Source organism: Felis catus, chromosome D2 (assembly GCF_018350175.1).
Source record: "Felis catus isolate Fca126 chromosome D2, F.catus_Fca126_mat1.0, whole genome shotgun sequence".
Lineage (NCBI taxonomy): Eukaryota > Metazoa > Chordata > Mammalia > Carnivora > Felidae > Felis > Felis catus.
This window is the reverse complement of record NC_058378.1, coordinates 6,924,760-6,946,591: the sequence shown is the minus strand read 5'-3', so window position 1 is coordinate 6,946,591 and position 21,832 is coordinate 6,924,760. Positions and strand designations below refer to the sequence as shown.

Here is a 21,832-nt window from a genome sequence, read left to right as displayed (position 1 = left end):
GTCATTGTCCGTTGTATTCGTTCCGTTCCGTTGAATCCTTTGGGCGGGAACCGGTTCCTTCCCTTCCAGAACTCTGGAGTCTGTGTCAACCTCCTCAGGACCAGAAGATGGCTCACCGGCTCTCAGCAGCCATGTTCTGAACTTCCAGGATTTTCTACATGTTGAAAATTGCTGCCTCTGAGGGGGGTTCCTGCAAGGAGACTCTCCCTCCGTGTTTTATTAGATTCTCGGCACCTACCAGCAAAGATGAGGCCAGACTGACACTGGGAATGCAGTGTTTCCGTATCCCAACGTGGAGAGGCAAAACAGGACACCAGCTAGAGAGACCCCTGCGGCTGGTGACTTGTCTGGGGCAGCGCCTCACCGCACGGGGCGCTGGGGAACCTGTCTGGTCTTGATTGTCCTCACCTCCTCGACGCAACCCTCCAGCGTTTGATCCTTGAGGTGTCCCGCCTCTCGGTCCGCCAACCTCTCTGTACCCCGGTCCCGCCCCCCACCCCCGCCGTCCCACCTTTCTGTCCCCCAGTCCCGCCTCCCTGCCCCCTCCCTAGGAAACCGCTCTTGTCTTGGCTTCTGTCGTGGGAGAGGGTGGTGTTCTGCTCCTGCTCCCGTCTTTCTCCCGCAGCTGGCTCTTTCCCCACCGTCGCTCTGCCGTCCACACACATCAGTGGTTTTCACCTTATTTTGTTCCCTGATGGCATTGGTGGGGGAGCCTGGCTGTTTTCCATACCTGGCGATTTCTGCTTATTTGCCTGCTGTCTCCCCAGCCTCAGTGGCTTGAGGACAAACTGACCTTAGAATGTTTGTAGTGGGAAAGGGTCTTCACGACCATTTGCTTTGTTGTCTCACTTTAGGATTGGGTAAACTGAGGCTCAGGCAGTTGATGTGGCTTGTATCATTTGACGCTATCATCCTTTGATGAAATCAGACCAGAAACCAAGGTTCTTGACCCCCTGTATCTTGTAGAGCCTCTGTGTTGATTCTCCTGTACCCTTACTGTTAACCTTGGCCCTCACACATCCCCCCACCCCCAGAGCAGAGGTCAAATATCCGTTCACCAAGACCTACCAAGTTTTTATATGATTAAAAATTTTTATTCAATTTTTAAAAAGTTTACCAGCAGTAAAAATCACTTTTTTGGAGGATATAGTTCTGTGAGTTTTAACGCATGCATCGATTCACGGAACCACCACCACGGAGACCGTAAGGGACGATCCATCGCTTCCCAGGTTCCCTGGTGCTGCCTCTCTGTGGTCAGACCCTCCCCATCCACAACACCCAACAACGCCGACCTGTTCTTTGTTGCTATCGTTTCCCCTTTTCCGGAATACCCTGTCAAGTGGGATTATGTCGACTATACCCTTTGAGACTGACTTCTTTCCCTTAGCATAGTGCATTTGAGAGGCATCCATGATGTGTGCGTCAACAGTTTGTCCCCTTTTTATTGCTAAGCAGCGTTCTGCTGTGTGGACGTACCACAGTCGTGTCTTCCCCCATTTGCCTGTTGCATTGCCACCGCAAAATTTGCACGAGCGTCCTGGCCGGCGTGATATTGCTGCTTTGCAACATGTAGTCATTCTGGTAGGTAGGTGGTAGGATCTCACTGTGATTTTAATGTGCGTTTCCCTAACGATCGGTGAGGTTGGATATGCTTTCGTGGCTAATCTGCCTTCCTTCTGCCTGTTGGGTGTATCTGTCCGTCTTCTGTCTGTCGTGCTGTTTGCTACACCCATCGTCATTATCATCACCCTATTCCAGGTCACAATTGTGCCAGGTTTTTTATACCTCAGCGTATTCTAGAGGTCAAGGCGCTGAGCTAGGAGCTCTGTATCCGTAATCTCATTTTATCCTTATAAAATCCTCGTGAGATAAGTAGGGTTTTCTGTTTTTAGGGAGGAGAAATATAGACCCCGTGCTCAAGAGATACTTGTTGGATGCCTACCCAGTGCTTTGAGCCAGGCATTATACCCACCTACTAGTTCTGTGACTTTGGGCAAGTCATTTAATCTTTGAGTCAGTTTTCACATCTGTTAAATGGGGATCTAGCTCATGTTATTTTCTCCCATGGTTATTGAGTGAGGGCTTCTTTGTTTTTTTTTTAAACTTTTTTAACATTTATTTTTTTATTTTTGAGAGACGGAGCGTGAGTGGGGGAGGGGCAGAGGGAGGGAGGCACACAATCTGAAGCAGGCTCCAGGCTGCGAGCTGTCAGCACAGAGCCCGATGCGGGGCTTGAACTCACGAACCGAGAGATCATGACCTGAGCCAAAGTTGGACGCTTAATCGACGGAGCCCCCCAGGTGCCCCTCGGGTGAGGGTTTTGACGAAGAGTGTGGGGAACGTACTCAGCAGAAGGTCTGGCCCAGGATGGGGCGCCTGGGGGGCTCAGTCGGTTGAGCAGCAGAATCTTGGTTTCGGCTCAGGTCGTGATCTCCAGGTTTCGTGAGCTGGAGCCCCTTATCAGGCTCTGCACTGACAGCACAGGGCCTACTTGGGATTCTCTCTCTTTCTCTCACTCTCCCTCTCCTTCTCCCCCTCTCTCCGCCCCTCCCCCACTCGCACCACCTCGTCGTTCTCTCTCAAAATAAATAAACTTAAAAAAAACAATCAGAGAAAAAGAAAAAGAAAAGAAGGCCTGGCCCCTGGCACTTCCTGAGAAAACATTAGCAGCGGCTGCTTCTGTTGTCTTAACACTTGTTACCATCATGCGGCTGTTTGCGCCTGTACTGGCCGCCTCCCTCTGGAAAACTGCCCCGCGGTGGGTCTCCTGCTCCACTCCAGATCAGGTATTAGAACCGACACACGATGCAGCCTTTTCCTTTCATGGAACGTGTTTCTGGGTTTGCCCCCTGTGGCTTACTCATAGATGGCATCAGGTGGCCAAGAAAGATTTTGCCGGACGGACTGCAGTGATGTGGTTACCACTGCTCCCTTACGTCCGCTCTGGGTACAGAAAGGGCCAGCGACCATGGAGCTTGCTGGGAGCTAGGCTGGAGGCCCTGTAGCTAAAGTCACTTTTCACGTGTTTTCTTTTTGTTTCCATTTTGCTATCTTTACTCCTATAATTTATCCAGTAGCATAAGTAACCCATCCATTAATTTTTTTAAATATTTATTTTGGGGGGAGAGTGCAAACAGGGGAGGGGCAGAGAGAGGGGGGCAGAGGATCTGAAGAGGGCTCTGTGCTGACAGCCCGTGGGGCTCGAACTCAAGAACCGTGAGATCATGACCTGAGCCGAAGTCTGACGCTCAACCGACCGACGGCACCACCCAGGTGCCTCCCAACCAGTTAATTTTTTAACTTCTTAATGTAGTTACAAACGTACACATTTGGCGTACAGCACCTCGCACGTGAAGTGACCTGATCTCAGGTGTGGCAGAAACGCTGTGAGCGACAGTGCACGTAGTGTCGCCCGAGCCGTTTTTAATCTGTCACTTGCCAGTCATTTTACGAGGTTTTTCTTCACGGCCGGGTACTTTGGGGTGATGGCGAGGACACCGGAAAGACTTGGAAGACACGTTGCTATTTGAAGCGAGTGCCGGAGATTTCCTGCCATCGGGGATAGAAAAGCCAAGCGAGCCCAGTGCTTGGTTCGATCCATTTCAGCCCCAGCACTTCCGTTGAGGATGTCGAGCCCATCAAGGGTGGTCTGGTGGGCGAGGGTATTCTGTTCAGGGTGGGCCAGGAAGAGAAATGATGACGTTGGCAGAAAAAGTGGCCCAGCAGTGGCCTCATGCCAGTTGTCGGGTCACCCACGGTGGGGACGCGGGGCTGTGTGTGTGGGCGCGAGGGCGGGGGTGCCGCGGGCCCCCTGCTCTTTGCGGCCTGATCCTGGGGCGCTTTTCGCCTTGTCCCGCCCGCGTCTGTGCCTCATCTCATGTGCCTGTGGGTCTGTGTAGCTGTGTAGCCCTCACAGCAGCCCTTGGACGTCCAGGAGCCCCATTCTGCAGACGAGAACGCTGTGTGGACAGGCTGTGTGGGCCGCCTGGCGTAACCCCCGAGGAGGTGGTGCTGAGCCCCGCGGTTCTCTCTGTGCTCGGCCTCAGTCTCCCTGTCGTGCAGGCCTGGCAAACGCCTTCTCCCAGTGCGGCGTCTGTGCAGGACACTCGGTCAGCACCCGCCTGCCCCAGGCCTGGGATCAGGTACTTGTATTTGGTCAGGAGGGCCCATTATAGAAAGAGCACGGACTTTGACGTCTGAGACCAGGTTCATGTGGCGTCTCCCCCACTTTGTTTTGTTGTGTGTGTGTCCACGGGGTTCCTGAGACTCCAGAGCCTGAGCTTCCTCAGCCATACGGTGGGCGCGGTGCCTGCCAGGGCGGTGGGGGGGGGGCGGGGGGGGGGGTTAGGGAAACGCAGTAGAGCACGTGGCCAGGGCTAGGCGCCGTGTAGATGCCAAGTCACAGGTCACTGCTACGATGGTGACCGTGGTAGGGCCTCTGGTGGTCTCGGGGACAGAGGAAGCTGCCCAGAGTAGTGTTTGGGTCTATGGATCCTGGAGTCAATGGCCTGGGTTCGGGCCCTCGGCGTCCCACTCGCCAGCTCCGTGACTATGCTCAACTTGGCTGCTTTCTGCGCCTGAAGCTTCCTCCATCTGTAAAATGGGTGTATGAATAGTTCTACCTCATAGGAGTAAACAAAGAAAACAGGTCAGAACTGTCAAGAGACCGAGTTGAAATGACCTGATTTTGGTCGTCTAGTGCCATTGTTTTCAGTGACGTGATGTGAGCCTCCTTGAGATTTACAGGAACATTTCTGCTCTCCTTCCTGACCACATTGAAAGAATGTCTCTCTCTCTCTCTCTCTCTCTCTCTTTTTTTTTTTTTTTTGGATTTAATGCCAGTGGAAAAGTTTAAGAGCTTGTTTTTGTTAGAAATACAAATAATTATCGTAAAATTTACTGTTGTCACCTAAGAAATTGAATTAGCTAAAGTAAAAGGGTGTCTTCATATAAAGAGAACCTAAATATTTTTTTTTTTTTGTAGAGTCACCACACATAGCATTAATTATGGGGAGTAACAATCTCATTTCTTAGGTGAAAATACTAGAAACATAATCAGCTCTCTGTTAAAAACCCAATACGTAGCCATTTCATGGAAGTGATTGGAGTCTCCTGCTGTAATCTTGTTTTTATTTTTTTAAATGTTGTATTATTAATTATTGAGAGAGAGAGAGAGAGAGAGAGACAGAGCATGAGCAAGGGAGGATCCGAGAGAGGGGGAGACACAGAATCCAAAGCGGGCTCCAGGCTCTGAGCCTCAGCACAGAGCCCGACGTGGGGCTCGAACCCATGAGTCTCGAGATCATGACCTGAGCTGAAGCGGGACACTTAACCGACTGAGCCACCCAGGCGCCCCTCTCCTGCTGTAATCTTGAATTTGGCTGGGTTGCGTGTGAGTTAATTTTTTTCCTCTTTGAGATGATGGCAGCACGGTGGGACCCTAGATGTGAGTCCACCTGGAGGAAAACCGTCTGTGAATGTCCTGTCCGGAAATCCAGTTTGACTTGCACCCGAGGGCAGTGTCTGCTTCTGGCTGCATCTGCAGCGTCCTTTGGCAGCCCGCACCGCTGTCCTGTGACTAGTATGTTCCAGCCACCTGGGTCACTGCTTCGGAGTTCTGTTTGTTTGCGGTGGTGATGCTGCAAACACGAGAAGCTTTCCCTTTTGTGGGTTGAGAGCTTTGCCGGTGATTAGCGAAACAAGCACGCCTGTGATTTGGGAGAGGCTGGAAAGGCGGCTGAAGAGCTCATTGTCCACGGGCGCGGTGGCACGGCCCAGGAGAGCTGACCACGTGTACGTGCTCTCGAGTCAGGTCCGTACCCTGGAGAAACTCGGTGCGCACCAGGGGACGAGCACTGGGGTGTAAATAGCATTATATTAGCAGAAGCCGACAAGTCCCCGGGTGACCCTCCATTGGAATAGAGCAGTAAGTTCGCACAGTGGGAACTATGTATATACACACACACACACACACACACACACACACACACACACACACAGTGGTGAAACTCAGCCATGGCCATGGGAGTCGACAACCTCAGAATTGGAATCTGAAGAGGCAAGTCTTAACACACGAACTCGGTCTCACCTGTATTAGGCTTAAAAGCAGGCGAAATGCAAGAACATAGTGAGAACACACATGTGGTGAAACCGTAAAGAGGAGCAAAGAATCGGGGCTCGTGGTTGTCTGTGGGGGGGATGGGGAGGGGAGGGAGTCCGGGGAGGGGCACACGGCGCTTCCATAAAACCCCCAAACCCGCACCGACGACGTTAGATACGTGGGGTTTGTTTCTAGTGTTCTTTAGTCTGACGTAGGTTATTGTAGTGGTCAGCCCAGAACTTAGCAGCTAAGACACTGATCAGCGTTGATGACCTCCCAAGGCTTCTGTGTGGGCACGGTGTTGGGAGCAGCGTGGCCGGGTGGTTCTGACTTGGGGTCTCCGATCTGGTTACCGGCAAGGGATCGGCTGAAGCAGCCGCCCTCGGAAAGCTCGACGGGGCTGGAGGTGATGCCGCTGGGCTGTTGGGGGAGGCTGGGTCCTCTTGGAGCACCGAGGGCCCTCGGGACACGGCAGTGGGCGTCCCTCCTGGGACGGAGTAGGGTGAGCTGGCCTTGACCCAGCCTTTCACCCCAGACTCCAGTGCCCCAAACTGGATGAAGGGATGTGCCCGTCAGTAGGAAGTAGGAAGAGGGCTAGGAAAGTCCCTTCCTTCTCTGCGTGGGAGGGGACCACATTCGAGCATGAGTACTGGAGACAGGACCCCTGGGGCCTTCTTGGAGGCTGGCTACTGTGGTTCTACACTTGTCAGTATAGTTCACGGTGAAAAGCTTTTAGAGACCAACCAAATCAGTAAGCTTACCTCTCTAGTAATGGTGGGGACATCCATTGAAATGGCAGTGACTGTTGGTGCTGAACGTGTTCTCCATCAGTGTGGGGATGGAGAGGTGTCTGTGCCGTGAGCAATGGCGGCAGTGCCCAGCAGGGAGGAGGGGACTCGGTCGCACGGATGCCCAGATGTGTGGTAGAGACGGGATTGCATGTGTCTAGATGTCCGTCTTCCTGTCCCTCGATTGGGTGGCAATCTGGGAGTCCTGATGTTGCAGAGAATTCCCTGGACTCAGGGCCATCAGGAGTGTCCTGGGTTCACTGTGACGTTAAAGTCTCTGCTAGCCTCACACGTTCTCCCAAGACCCCCTTTATTTTTTTTTTAAATTTTTTTAACTTTATTTATTTTTGAGACAGAGAGAGACAGAGCATGAATGGGGGAGGGTCAGAGAGAGGGAGACACAGAATCTGAAACAGGCTCCAGGCTCTGAGCTGTCAGCACACAGCCTGACGTGGGGCTCGAACTCACAGACCGCGAGATCGTGACCTGAGCCGAAGTCGGACGCCTAACCGACTGAGCCACCCAGGCGCCCCCCGAGACCCCCTTTAATGGGACAGCAGAGCCCGCCCCTCACTCCCCTCCCCCGCGAGCCAGGGTGTTGCTGGAGATGAACTGGATAAGGAAGGGTAGGAGTTTTAGCTTAAACATTCACGCAGCGATTACATTCTCGTGGTGCCTGTTTTAATACGAACAAGGTTTAAGTTACTGATTTGTTTGCTTACCTTTGAGTAAAGTTGGTATTCCCCAAGGAGAATCAGGTTTTTTCCTCGGGTTTTGGGTAGCTCTTGGCCGAACTTCCTGGAGAGTTTTCTGGGGTCCGGGCGCTCCACTGCATGAGGCATCGAGACCCCATCCCATCTGCTTCGTGGGGTACAGCGTCCTCGCGAGCAGGCACTCCAGGCCCCGCGTGAGGAAGCCACTTGAAGCGGTTCTCGCGAGTGGAGACAGGGCTGCAAGGCAGGTGCGGGGCCCTGACTCGCTTTCCTCGGGCTCCAGTACGGGGCGCCTGGGACGCCGGTACCTGGTTGTGCTGCCGTGTCCAGCCTCATGCTTGCTAAACACGTGGGTGGAAAACCCTCCACACCAAGTGATAATTGCCTTTTCGTTGTGGCCAAGAGGAGAGTCACCAGGGGCGCCGTGTGATGCTTGCTTTGCTTCCCTTGGCCAACAGCGTGCTCTTTTGAGAAAAAAGGAAGGAAAAGAGAAAAATGCATGTAATGTCCAAGTTACACTAAGGGTTATCGTGTTTAAAAGGGAAGTGTAATTAGTGGTGATGGAACTGGTATAGGAACTGGTGTCATAATTAGAGCATTAATGGCACTATTAAGAGTGACTGTTAATAGATACTCTCAGGAAACAAACTGCAGTGCACCCCCCCCCCCCAAAAAAATGGTGCGTGGACGTGTTTGGCTGTTTGGCCTTGAGGTTGGTTTTCGGGAGGGCATGGGGGAGCCGGTGGGGGGGGGGAACGCACCTGGAGCTCGGGGGGCAGAGGTCTGAGGAGGGTTTCATCTCTGGTTGCACGTGCCCCTCGAACGTTGTCTGTGACATCAGCTCCCTCTGGAGAGTGGAGCCGGTAAACTGTGCCTTCGTCACAGGCCGCAGCAGGACGGCCCAGAACAGAGCATGACTTACAGGCCGTGGTGCCGCGTGTTCTGTCGCCGAGCGCGTGGAGGGTGGGGTCGATCGCAGCCCCCCCGGGAGGCCCAGCAGTGGGGCCGGTTTGGGCTGTGCGTGAGGGCCTCGTGAGGTCTCCCAGGTCCCGGACTCTGGCCCTGGAGGCCCCGTGTTCTGCTCGGTGGCAGTTTGGGCTCCGTCACGCGTCACTGCCCCGAAACCGATGTGACTTAAAGAAACTTCATCAGGAATCTCTCGGTCCCAGAAGCTCCCAGAGCGGGTGAGGCGGACGGTTGTCCCCCAGGTTCAGTACGTGGCGGGAGCACTGTTTTCTCTTTCCGCCTTTCTCCTTGCTTAAAAACAGAGCAAAATTTGAGTCTAGAGGCTTGTCCTCCACGAAGAACATTTTCTCGAGTGAAACAGCATTCGTTTGGTAAAAATCGTTGGTGGTGACGGCTGGTTCTCGCTTGTTCTTGGCAGGGTGAGGGTGGCATGCACGGTCCCTGCACGCGTCTCTGGGCACGTTCGGCCATCTGCTTGTGATGAGGGGCAGGGCCGCGGCACCTGCTTGACAGGTGAGTGAAGATTTCTGTGCAGGTTTTTTATTACAACAATTTCAAACCTACGGTGGGAAGAATGTGCTGTGAGTTCCCGTGTCTCCACCGCCTGCATTTAACAATGTTAGTGTCTTGCCACAGTGTGTGTGTGTGTGTGTGTGTGTGTGTGTGCGCGTGTGCTTGTACATTTTTCTGAAGCATGTGAAGTGAAAGTAAGTTGCAGGCATCATGACATTTTGTCCCACATTCTTAGGGATGTAGCTCCAAAAAATAAGGGTATTCTCCCCGAGAGGCATTTGAGAACATTCGTAAACTATGTGACATAGAATCATTTAATTGAACATGGTTATAATTTCCTGTTAAAAGGTGTAATTTTGAATTTATGATCCCTTTATAGCCGATGTAAAGTCGGTGACTTATTTATTTATAGAGTTTATTTATTTTGAGAGAGAGTGGGAGAGGGGCAGAAAGAGGGAGAGAGAGAGAGAGAGAGAGAGAGAGAGAGAGAGAGAGAGAGAGAATGAGAGAATGAGAATCCCAAGCAGGTTCCGTGATGTCCGCACAGAGCCTGGCGCGGGGCTCCAACCCGCAAAGCCGTGAGATCATGACCTGAGCCGAAATCAAGAGTCAGACGCTCGGCCAGTGGAGCCACCCAGGTGCCCTGAATGTGCTCAAAGGTCTTAGTGGCTCTTTGGGCCTGAGTTCACAGACAGCGTGGAAAGAATGTGTGGTAATGTCAAGTAGAGGTTACGGTATTCAAATAACGTGTGAAGCATCCCGAGTGGCTCCCGGTGCCGTAGTTGGGCGACCTGCATCGGAACTTCACGTGAGATCTTAAACACGTGTTCGGCTGTGACCGTAGCTGTGGGTGACGGCGCACGATGACCAGTCGCACGCGGTCCGTCGCTACAGCTCGCTGGTTCTGCGAGGCGGCTGCGGACTCTTCCACGATCTGACCTCAGCGGCCTTTTGTGTATGGCGCCTTCTTCAGGCATTTCCTCGTGGGTGTCTGTGAGCCAGAGGTGTCCGTTGAGAGCGCCATTTTGGAAGAAGTCCGTTCAAGTGAGCCGTGCAGGGCAGTGGCGGCTCCTCGTGTTCCTGTTTCTTATTTGGAACAGAAAGCTGGTGACGGCAGTAAGGTTTCTTTGAAAGACACCAGCATTCTCAAGAAGCCGTGACTGGGATTGTGGGTATCTGGGAAGGATCTAGTGTGGGTTTTTGCTTTTTTGGCCCTGGCTAAGGCTTTGAAAGGATGAGGCCTGTGGCCAAAAGGCTTCGACAGATTGAGGAGAGAAAGGGGTCTGGGACCCTGTGTGGGGGCTTCAGTTAGCTCCGCCCCAGGGAAATGGATTTTTAACCTGCGGCTGCAGTAGCAGATGCCGTCAGGAAGTGCACGTGTTGTCACGTACACAGCTCAGTAGAGAGTCACAAACTGAGCCCTCCCGTGAACCAGCTCCCAGATCGGGAGCCCGGACATTTCCACCACAGCCTCATGCCTCCTTCTGGACCCCGGACGCCACCTCGCCCACGGGCGGCTACTCTCCTGACTTCAAAGAGCATAAATTCGTTTTGCCTGTTTTTGTCTGTATGCGCGTCACACGTAACGCGGACTGACCCGTTTGGTGTCTGGCTTTTCCCATTCAGCGGCGCTTCAGAGAGAGTTCCAGATCGTTCTTGTCCTTGCTGTAGAGCGTCCCGTTGCCTCAGAAGGTGACCGTGCGTCCATTCCCCCAGGTGCAGGTACTTCTGGGGGGTTCCCCTGCTCAGAGTGTCCCCCCGACAGAATGGAGGACTAAACGAGGTTCAGTACTTGTGGCTACAGTGGGGACAGTCCTGGTTGTCCCTCCTGTGCCGCTGCTGCTGTTGCATGAAGGAGGAATCCAGGTAGCAGACGCGGTGGGGAGAAGCCTGGGTGGCCTTTCAGCCCTTCTCGCGGGACTCACCACGTCCCTTTCCCCTCTGTTCCCTGCCCGCACAGTTTCTCCACCCTCTTCTCTGCCATTATTCCCCTTTCCGCAGCCCCTCCGAGGAGACTGTGCAGAATATATCCAACAGTAGGCAATCCGTGAATATTCCTCAGGTGTCGATAGTAGGTGTTACATGAAGGGCAGAGAGTGGGAAGTCACGGGCTCGCTCTTGAGCCCCGGGGTCTGGCTAAGGACTTACAGGTATGGGTGTGGCCACATCCTGGAAGCCAGGTGTGCTGTGGAATTTGGGGTGTAAGGTCAGAGGCTCTTACGGGCTCGTAGCAGGACGGGGATTAGCGGTGGGGGGGGTGGGTTGTGCAGTGAGGGGGGATGGACACCGTGGACAACGGGTGCATGTGCCCTGCCCGATGCTTGACCCGGCCAAACATGTGTGGCTAAATTCAGCAAGCCCACCAATTTGGAACCTTTAGTGAATAGCACGTTCATTATAAGAGAGTGGTTCCTTTTATTTGTTCAGAGTAACCAGTGCTTTCTGGAGTTGCTTCCTTCATCAGAAAAGAATGTTGGAGACCACGGTGTATTATTCTCCTGCATTAGAGAACTCCTTTTCTAAATGTTAGGGGAAACCTTCATAGTTGTTACTCAATCAGATTTTGTGTTTAACTCCTATACGCCTAAGGACCAATCTGTTTTTTTTTTTTAATTGGGTTTTTTGTGTGTGTGTGCATACTTACAATATACATGTAAATGGTTTTATTCCTTTCTTTCGTTCGTTCGTTCATTCGTTCGTTTTTTCAACATTTCCCAAAATAAAAACAGCATTTTATAACCATAGATAAGCCCATGTTTCTGGGATGCCACCATTTTCAGCAACCTCCAGAAATAAATCCCTTCAAGTTAAATTGAAATTTTTCCTGAAGCCTTAACCTTTCACATTTTGTAACTAATTGGACAATTTAAATGTAATGTAACAATTTAAATTGGACAGTTTGAAAGCAGCCGTATCAAATCCATATCTGCAGTCCTACAAATTCAAGTTGACATTTCCTTTCAGGGAAATTTTAGCACTCCCGACAACCTCCCCACCCACATGAGAAAACTAGACAGGTCCTGGTGCGTGTTAATTAGGTAAGCAAAACTTCGTTAAATGGACATTTAAAGGTTCCTTCTTGTGAACCATTCCTTTCCAAGAAGTTGAAATTGCTGTGTTGTGTTGACTAAAAGGTCATGACTCAGGGAAGGTCCAAGACTTCATTCATGGAGACATGGTCATAATTAGATGGGTAGAGATGTCGGCGGTTTAGCACCTGCTGGAGTAAATGGCGGGGGTGTGGGGGGAACCTCTGTCATCTAAATTCTAGACCTCATTTCTTCTTTACAGGTGGGCTCAGTCTTCTCGGTATTTGAGTTACTGGTTCAGCAGAAGCGGCAAAAAACAATAACTTTGTAGTCAGAATGTCACCCAACTGTATATTGTTTACTTTATTGTAAATACTGGTAAACGGTGCTCAGTAAATAGCTTTATATTCCTTTTAAAAAACATGAAGTGGGGGACGCCTGGGTGGCTCAGTCAGTTAAGCGTCCGACTTCGGCTCAGGTCACGATCTCACGGTACGTGAGTTCGAGCCCCGCGTCGGGCTCTGGGCTGATGGCTCAGAGCCTGGAGCCTGCTTCGGATTCTGGGTCTCCCTCTCTCTCTGCCCCTCCCCTGCTCATGCTCTGTCTCTCTCTGTCTCAAAAATAAATAAAACGTTTAGAAAAAAATTAAAAAAAAAAAACATGAAGTGGTACCTTTGGGGGCCGGGCTTATGACCAAATTTGGTTTTTGTAAATAAAGTTCTATTCAAACACGGTCCTGCTCATTTGCGTATGTTTTGTCTGTGGCTGCTTTTGTGCTGTAGCAGCAGAATTGAACAGTTGTGAAAGAGCCCCGTGGAGTGGCTGCAGCGGTGATTGTCTGGCCCAGAACACGGAACGCATTTGCCATCTGGCCCTTTACAGAATGTTTGTCAACTCCTGCTTTACTTCGTAAAAGCAAAGGCATGGTAGCAGTAACCTCTGTAGTCTTGAAATAGCCCGGGACCAGTAACTTTGATGTTAATGCCTTTATTGATTCATTTATTTATCCAACAAGTATTTACAGAGAAGCTATTACATGTGAGGCACAAAACGGTGACCGTCAGACATGGTTCTTGCCCTTGGAACTTACGAGCCCCCTGTGGACTTGGAGGTCCTGTCCAGGATTGTGCTTTTCATACATCAGAGCAAAAACATGATATGGAAGTGCAGTTCCCAAGTCCCCAATTTTCAACAAATACGTTGGTTATAGTTCTTTCTTTTTTGCATTTTATTTTTATTTTATTTTTCAAAATTTTCTTAATGTTTATTTATTTTTGAGAGAGAGAGAGAGAGAGACAGAGTGAGAGCAGGGGAGGAACAGAGAGAGAGGGAGACACAGAATCGGAAGCGGGCTCCAGGCTCCGAGCTGTCGGCACAGAGCCCGAAGCGGGGCTCGAACCCACGAACCGCGAGATCATGACCTGAGCTGAAGCCGGACGCTTAACCGATTGAGCCACCCAGGAGCCCCAGTTCTTTCCTTTTTTAAAACAAATTTTTAAATATTTATTTATTTTGAGAGAGAGAGAGAGAGAGAGAGAGAGAGAAAGAATCCCAAGCAGGCTGCATGCTGTCCGCGCAGCACCTGACGTGGGGCTCGATCTCACGAACGGTGAGGTCATGACTTGAGCCAAAGTCAAGAATTGGACGCTTAACCATTTGAGCCACCCAGGTGCCCCAAAATTCTCTTTTAGTTTTTTTTTTTTAAGTAGGTTCCACACCCAGCACAGAGCCCAACTCTAGCCCTGAAATCATGACCGTGAGATCAAGACTTGGGCTGAGATCAAGTCTCATGCTTAACCAACTGAGCCATGCAGATGTCCTGTTGGTTATATTTCCTAATTGTATAAATTTGATGAGCACTTACTCTCCATAATCTAATGGTTACTTCAGTTGTAAGCAAATGCAGCACGACATACGTAGAAATGACTATGTGTCAAAGGTCCTAACTGTTGACACGTGGTGACACCGGACTGTTGGAAGGCGGCATATCTGGATAAGGCATGGACTTTGGCGTGCTTATCAAAGCAAGCCAAGCCGACCTCTGCTCTCGGGCTACTTGAATAATAAATAACGCACCTTGACAGAAAGAACCGCACATGAGGTAGTGAAGTCTGGAATGTAGTGTAACAGTGTCCGTTGGCCTGCTTATGTGTTTGCTTACGTGGGGTTGGAAAAGTTCGTCTTTTCTTAAATTTTTTTTTTTTTAACATTTATTTATTTTTGAGACAGAGAGCACGAACAGGGGAGGGTCAGAGAAAGAGGGAGACACAGAATCTGAAACAGGCTCCAGGCTCTGAGCTGTCAGCACAGAGCCTGACATGGGGCTTGAACCCACGGACCGCGAGATCATGACCTGAGCCGAAGTCGGACGCTTAACCGACTGAGCCACCCAGGCGCCCCTAAAGTTCGTCTTTTCTTAATCGGGGACTGTAGAGGTCATTGTGATGGACAGAGACTGGTGAAACGGCTTTTAACATCGTTGTAACTCCATTAGCATTTTCACGTGTGCTCCTATATGCTTTATGGGTGGAGCCTCGGGCTGTGAGTCGCTGCCCCTTTGTCACCCCACACTGCCCTCCAACACACAGAAGGGAAATGCCCTCGACTTACCTCCCCGTAAACCCCATAAACCACCCCGTCGTGGCCCACAACATCCTTTAGGAAGTGAGGTTGAAGGTTCCTTTGGATGTTTTAGTTACAGGTGTTTAGCTGCGTGTAATAATTCTCAGATGTGAGCATGCATGATGGTGTGGTAGTGTCTTCTCCTCACCTTAGGACACATCCGACATCGGGTGGGATGCTACGTGCAACCATTGGGGGGCAGTGATGTGGGGGAACGGGCTTTCCCTTGAAACCGGAGACTCGGGAGGGTCTGTCTGCAGGAACCACAGAGAGGAAGGTCAGCAGGTGCGGGGTGGGGGTCAGCTTAATGAATGGGGGTCAAACTCTACACTGGTTTTGTTGCCAAAATTAATAAAGTTAAAGTATAGGGGCGCCTGGGTGGCTCAGTCGGTTGAACCTCCAACTTCGGCTCAGGTCATGATCTCAAGGGTCGTGAGTTCAAGCCCTGCGTTGGGCTTCGTGCTGACAGCTCAGCCTGGAGCCTGTTTCGGATTCTGTGTCTCCCTCCCTCTCTCTGCCCCTCCCCCACTTGTGCTCTGTCTCTCTGTCCCCTTCAAAAAGAAGTAAACATTAAAAAAAATTATAAGAAACTAAAGTTAAGGTGTAGTTACAAGGAAGAAAAGATACCCATTTACGTTTCCTGCTCTTGTGTTTAAAATGTCTTGACAAACTCATTGTAGTAATGAATGTAGTATTGAATGTAGTGTTCTTCATTTTTTAGTAGTTTTTTAATAGTGGTTCAGATTTAGGGATACACGAAACACGAGACTTGAGAGGATGGAGGGGAAGACATACCACGGGCGTTTCCCTAACACAGCTGGAAGCCGTAGGCTCCATTAACTTCTTTGGGCAAAAATAAGGTTTTCTGAAACAAATTTGGTGATGGGCCAAATCACCCAATCTGTGGCATTAGAAAAACTGGATCTCTTCTGTTCTAATAATAGGGAGCGCTTTCTTCGGGAACTCCGGCCCGAGGGGCGTTTAATTTGTCAAGGCTAGCTAATTAGGATTGACGTCCTCAGTCTGTCAGCTTTTGCATCCAGAGAGGGAAAAGTATTAACGTGCCCATGAACCTCGCTTGGTAGAGTGAAATGTGTGTCAGAAAGAGGATCAGCGTGATCAGGCTCGTCACGGAGCCAGACGGCGTCCCGATGCGTCCTGACGCGTCTGCAGTTGTTGGGGGGCCGGGGGCTCTGGCAGCTTGGGGCCCACCCGGTTATGGTGATCAGCGGGACTCAAGCCACGTTCTTGACCCTCTGCCTCGCGTGGGCCAGGCACTGGGGCCGGGGCGTGGGCCTGCCTGTCCTCACTGGGCCGTCCAGGTCGCATACTCCGTACTGACGGCCCGAGGTCAATGTCAGCCCAAGGAGGCAGCGTCGACTGGCAGCAGCCCTGCAGGGTTCCCTCCAGAAATCGGGTGCTTTCCCGGAATGTCATCGGCTGCTGGGATCGTCCTGATGATGGGGATGATGATGATGATAATACGTGTATCTTCGTATGGTTTGCATTAGGAGTGTCCTCTTGTTTGACCTGAGAGAGGCGTCAGGGAGGCGGGACGAAGACGTGGTTGAGAATGTGGGTTCAGTCATGAGCCACGTAAGATTCTGACAAATCACTTAACATCTCTGTGCCCCAGTCTCCTCAACGGTGCAACGGAGATAAAGGGATCTACCCGATAGGGTTCTGGGAAGGCTTAAATTAATGGATATTTGCAGGGCACTGAGAGCAGTGCCTGATACGTGCTGGTCTACTGCTTGTTATGTTGCTCATTTCTCTCTCTTTTTTAAATTGATATGTGTTTATTCTTAGACAGAGCATGAGCGGGTGAGGGGCACAGAGAGAGGGAGTCACAGAATCCAAAGCAGGCTCCAGGCTCTGAGCTGTCAGCACAGAGCCCGACGCGGGGCTCTAACTCACGGACCGTGAGATCGTGACCTGAGCCGAAGTCAGACGCTCAACTGACTGTCCACCCAGACGCCCCTCGTTCTGTTGTTAATTTCGAAGATAGGCCTGCCAGCACAGCGTCCCCCTCATTTGACGGGTGAGGGTGTGGAAGTCCAGAGTCACGCGGCCTGCTGTAGTCAGGCGTCCTGACTTCTTCCTGTTCCCACACTTGTCTCTGTCCCGATTATGGGGTGTGTGCAGGGAGCACAGAGGAGAATCTCCTACAGAGTAGCCTGTGGCTTGGAAGGACTGTTCCTGAGGGCGGCCGTGCCAGCGGGTCCGGCTTGCAGGTTGGTCTTGGCTCCCCATACAGAGCGCCGCCACATGGGGTTAGGGAGCGTCTCTGTGAGGGGGTCCACGCCGGCATCGTTCACATGTTCGGGAAGGTCAGCCATATCTGGGGTGGGCCCTCACCCCGGAACGTTTGCTGACTGTTCCATCAGATCCAGTACTGGGGGCCTGCGTGGCTCAGTCAGTTGAGCATCCGACTCTTGGTTTCCGCTCAGGTCATGATCTCCTGGTTTGTGGGTTCAGGCCGCGTGCGGGCTCTGCGCTGACAGCACGGAGCCTGCTTGGGATTCTCTCTCTCCCTCTCTTTCTGCTCCTCCCCAACTTGTGCGCTTGCCCCCCCCCCCCCCAAAATAAATAAACATTAAAAAGTAATCAGATCCAGTATTAGGAGCTTAGAGGAAACTAAGGTTTACTTGGCCAGGAGGTGATTTCGACATGCGTGTGGCATAAAGACTGGTTTCTAGACTGTCTAGGGTTCCGTGCGGGTTCCGTGGCTGTCTGTGTTTTCACGCCTCCTCTGGGGTCCTGGAACGCGGCCCCCGCAGGTAGGGCCAGACCCCTGTCAGCCTACGTGCAAGGACCCCCTTACCTTTCCTGCACGCAGATTTTGTTTGTCTTGGACTTAGTAAGTGTCTTGTTTTAAAGGATTGGTGCCCTAGCCCCTCATGTGGCCTTCTACGTGAATCTCCTCACAATACGTGAAGACGTCGGGTATCGTGTCCGTGTTCACTCGTGGTCGCCATCTCCGCTGGGGCGTCAGGCCCCGTCCCAGTGCAAACAGCGCTGCCCCGGCCTGCTGTGTGCCACATCTTGTCACAGGCTCTGCCTTCAGATCGCTCTGGGGCTCCTTTGATCTGCCCCTGTACCGGCTTCCCTGTTTCCCTCATTTCATATCGTCTCCTGTCTTGGTTTACTCCCTTGGTTTGGCAGACCACATCTTCTGGAACCTTCCTAACAAATCACATGGGAGGTGAGACTCCTCTGAGTTGCTTTGTATCTGAGAACGTCACATTCGTATTTAATTTACGGTCTGGCTGGGTGTAGAATTCCAGGGTGGGAATCTCTGAACCTCTGAACAGGGAAGGCTGGTGCTTTGTCCTCCGGTTTCTAGCGTTGAGTGGACAAGCCTGACACCTTCTGATTCCCGGCCCCCTTGTCGGATGTGATTTTTCCTTTTCTCTCTGACTCTATCTTCTGCGTTCTGAAATTTCGTGATGATATTCCTTGGTGGGGGAGGGCCGCTGTTCACTTGTTCCGCTGAGATCCAAATGGGCGTTTTCAGGCTGGCAACTCATGTCTTTCGTTTTTAGAAATTTTCTTGAAGTATGTCATTATTGATTTCCCTCTGTCTTCCCTCTTCTTTCCTTCTGACGTGCCTGTTAGTGCAGACTTAGCCTTGGCTGTCTTGTCTTTGTTCTGATTTCTCTTCGAGTATTTTCTCAACTTTGCTTTTGAATCTTTGATTAAAGGTTTCATGTTTTACAGTTTTATTTTCTGACAGCTCTCTTTTTCCTGGTGGCTGTTCTGTGAATGCTTCTGTTTTACAGAATCTTACTATTTCAGGACAGTATTTTCTCTTAGTCCTCTGAGGAGATTAATCATGTTTTTTCCTTTTTGAAGCTGTTTTTTTTTTTTTTCTGCATAATTTGTTATGTTGCTTTTTTCTCCTCCCATTTCTGTCTTTCACATTAGATACTTCCTCTGTTTGCCTGATAGTCCTTGAGTGTCTGTTCATGCTTAAGAATGAGGCTTCACATTGGGGCGCCTGGGTGGCTCAGCTGTTAAAGCGTCTGACTTCAGCTCGGGTCATGATCTCGAGGTGTGGGAGTTCAAGCCCTGCGTCGGGCTCTGTACTGACAGCTCGGAGCCTGCACCCCTCCCTGCTCTGTCTCTCTCAAAAATAAACATTTTTTGAAAAGCCTTAATTATTCTTGTGTTGTGGTTTTAGAAGGGAGACAGACTGAGTATGTGTGTTCATTTCAGTGCCTTTAGCAGGAAGTCAACGTGGACCCCTTAAGCATCTCCAGGACAGGGCCGGTCCGTCCACGTTTGGTGGCAGGCCTGTGGTGGCGAGCGGTAACTGGCATTCTCTCATTTCTAAGGCGTGATATATATTTAGATTCTCTCGGCAGAGATGTTGGCTTTCTTGTTAACGCTGCCGCAGCCGCTGCCTCTTCTTAGTTAAAGGCTTTCATCTCAGATATAAAATACCAACAAACTTATAAATAATTGGGCTTTGAGACAAAAAATAAGAATCCTTAAAACAAAAGAAAGCTCTTTATTGATGTTTCTGAAAGCAGTTTTCAGAGGGCAAGCGTATAATCCTTAGATTAAAATGCAGCTGACACGTTAAGCCTTCTTACAGGGAACGGGGATAATGGGCTTTAATGCCGTTTGTCCTTGACCACCCACAGAGGGCACTCCGCGGCCGGCCAGAGAGACGCGCAAATCGGGCCCAGAGAGCGAGGCCGTGTTTGTGGCTCTGATCCCTAGTAAATGCTTCCCCAAAGCCTTCAAGCTCGGGCCGTCAGACAGGTTGCCAGAGAGCGGCCGAAAAACACTGGAAAAAAAGGAGCTTTAGGTCTGCTAGCAGGTCTCTGCTGGGATTGGGCGGTTTTTAGGAGGGCAGTGTGGTTCTTTTAATACCGGCCAGCTGACCCCGGATGGGCACCGGTGTGCTCCCGGGGACGCGTGCACTTGCTTGCCGTCCTCCCCGCGTGGGGGGCGCGTCCTCGGTCCTCCCTGCTCGCTGGAGCACGGCCCCTTCAGGGGAAGGCAGGCCTGCCCCGCCTGATAACCCGAGAGAGGGTCGCTCGGCCCCGGTGGCCGCCGGATGACGGAGTTCCGGCAGAGGGCCCTGCGCTGGCCGCCGACTTCGTCCCCGGAGGGGGAAGCGAGACGGACGGCTCTGCGTGTGCCGATTGCCGTGGGAGCCTGCCGACGTCCTGGTGCACTTCTGGGAGGGCCGCGTGTGGAACCGAGAGACCGCTTTCCACGTGAGAGCTTGGGCTCGGTATTGATCCGTCAGCCTTTGAGGAAATCGGATTCGTGGGCTTCCTGGGTTTGGAAAGTCACCGACTCTTCGTATTAAAGCCACGGACGGTCTGGGGGCAGTTTGCCTTCCTGTCCTGAGGTTGGACTAAAACCTAGGAAGCACCGTCCTGCGGCGATGCCTGGCTCTTTGTGCTCTTTAAAAACACGGAATGTCAGCGCATGGCGGCTTCTTGTGGGTGAGAGTGCATCAGCCACTCCTGTCGTCCCTGCGCTCGTTCCCCAGCCCCCCCCGGGCCGTGTCCCTGTCTCTTACCGTGCGTGGTGCTGCGTGGATTCTGGGAGCCGCGCCTGTGACTTAGCGGGCGGGGGCCGCGGCTTGGGGTGCGGAGGGGACCGTGTGGACGGCGATGGGTCAGCTGACCGACGCCCAGCCGAGGTCTCCTGGGGTTTGTCATCCTCCTCGATGACCAGACTTGATGCCTCTGCGACTCGTCCGCTTCGGAAGCTCTGGCCCGAGCGCGAGCGAAACCTTTCCTTGGTGACCCTCCGCTTAACTGGAGTGCCCTGAAGCGCCTGGAAGACTTCTTTGTTTTAAATCCTGAGGGTCGGCAAAGGAAACCGAACCCTTGTTAAAAATCAAAAGCAGAACTGCAACTGTTCCTCGCAGAAAATACCCGTTCGGATCTTGGCCAGAGCTGGTCGGCTCCCAGGGCGTGAGGCCCCAGGTCTGTGCAGTGTTTGTAGGCCAGACCGAGAGTCAAGGACGAAGCGAACTGTTCTCATTTCCAGGCGATTTCGATTGTATGCCCACAGGGCAGCCATCACGTAGGGTTCCGCTCTGAGGGCACTTGGGGTGCATTTGCGATGATACGTGTCCAGCACCTTCTCCCGGGAGACGTGGACCACCTGTGTGCGTTACAGTGTGATGGGCGGTGCCACGGAAAGTGAGTTCAATTCCCGAGATAGGTGATCCTTTTGTGTTTCAGAAAACGCAGGAGACGGGCCGGAGCTCTGTCATTTGTGATTTCAGATTGTCGTGAGTAGCCCCCCTCATCTGGTTGAGAATTTTCGCTGCTGTGGAGAAACTTGCCCTTCAGACAGAGTGTGAATGAAATACTCTATCCACTGTGGCCCCCCCCGCCGTTGGAGGCGGATGAGAAGAAAGAGTGGCGTTTATGGAATTCGGCTGTTCTGCTGGAAGGGGGTGTATCCTCCAGCTGCAGCTGGGGACTGCGGGGACGGAGTGACTGAGCGGCCCCGAGATCAGCGTACTGGCCGAGGGGCTCAGAGGCTGCTGGCTTCGCACACAAAACCCCAGCATCCGATGGCTCGTGTGGAGGCCACGGTTGTGACATCGGAGACGTCAGCTGTCGAGTCCGTGACGAGGGTGATCTGGCCGTGTTTCTGTTTAAAGAGGTGGGGACTCACCTGTGGGGCGATGTGTCCGTCCCCCACCTCCTCGTGGGCGTCTCCGGGGTCAGAAGCCGGGGCCAAATGAGCGCCGACTGCTTGGCGAGCTTACTTACCAGCTGCAGCTCGGCTTTGCTTAGGAAAGCCTCTGGGGGTCCCACGCAGTCCCACGTGGGAGGTGTGACGTCCCTAGGAGTGGCACGAGGGCAGGGCCAGGAGCGGGGCTGGGCCCCGGCCCCCAGGTAGCTCTGGGAAGATCCGAAGCCTGTGTTTTTAGAGATGAATGGTTAGACTTCCTTGCCTTTTTTTTCTTTGGATTTTCTGTGGAACTTGGAAAAGATTCAGAAGGCATCGGAGTGTTTCTGCCCCTGCTGGGGCCGTGGCTTCCAAGGGCCAGTGGGTGCGCCCAGCAGCCGCTGGCAGTGCTGGAAGGGAGGGGCTCTCAGGAGAGCTTTCTGGAGA

The 21,832-nt window shown here is 52.0% G+C and overlaps 1 protein-coding gene across 9 annotated transcripts in view; it reads left to right on the top strand.

The window, feature by feature from the left end:
* SGMS1 (sphingomyelin synthase 1) overlaps positions 1-21,832 on the top strand; it is a 289,510-nt gene that overhangs the window by 25,136 nt on the left and 242,542 nt on the right. Inside the window, exon 2 of one of the 9 annotated variants that reach the window (XM_045039866.1) lies at positions 8,986-9,080. The exons of 7 other annotated variants lie outside the window; for them this stretch is intronic. The gene's annotated coding sequence lies outside the window, so the exon portion shown is untranslated. Of the gene's footprint in view, positions 1-8,985; positions 9,081-18,855; positions 21,377-21,832 lie in introns of those variants that run through there. One more of the 9 variants, XM_045039868.1, reaches the window with a different exon arrangement.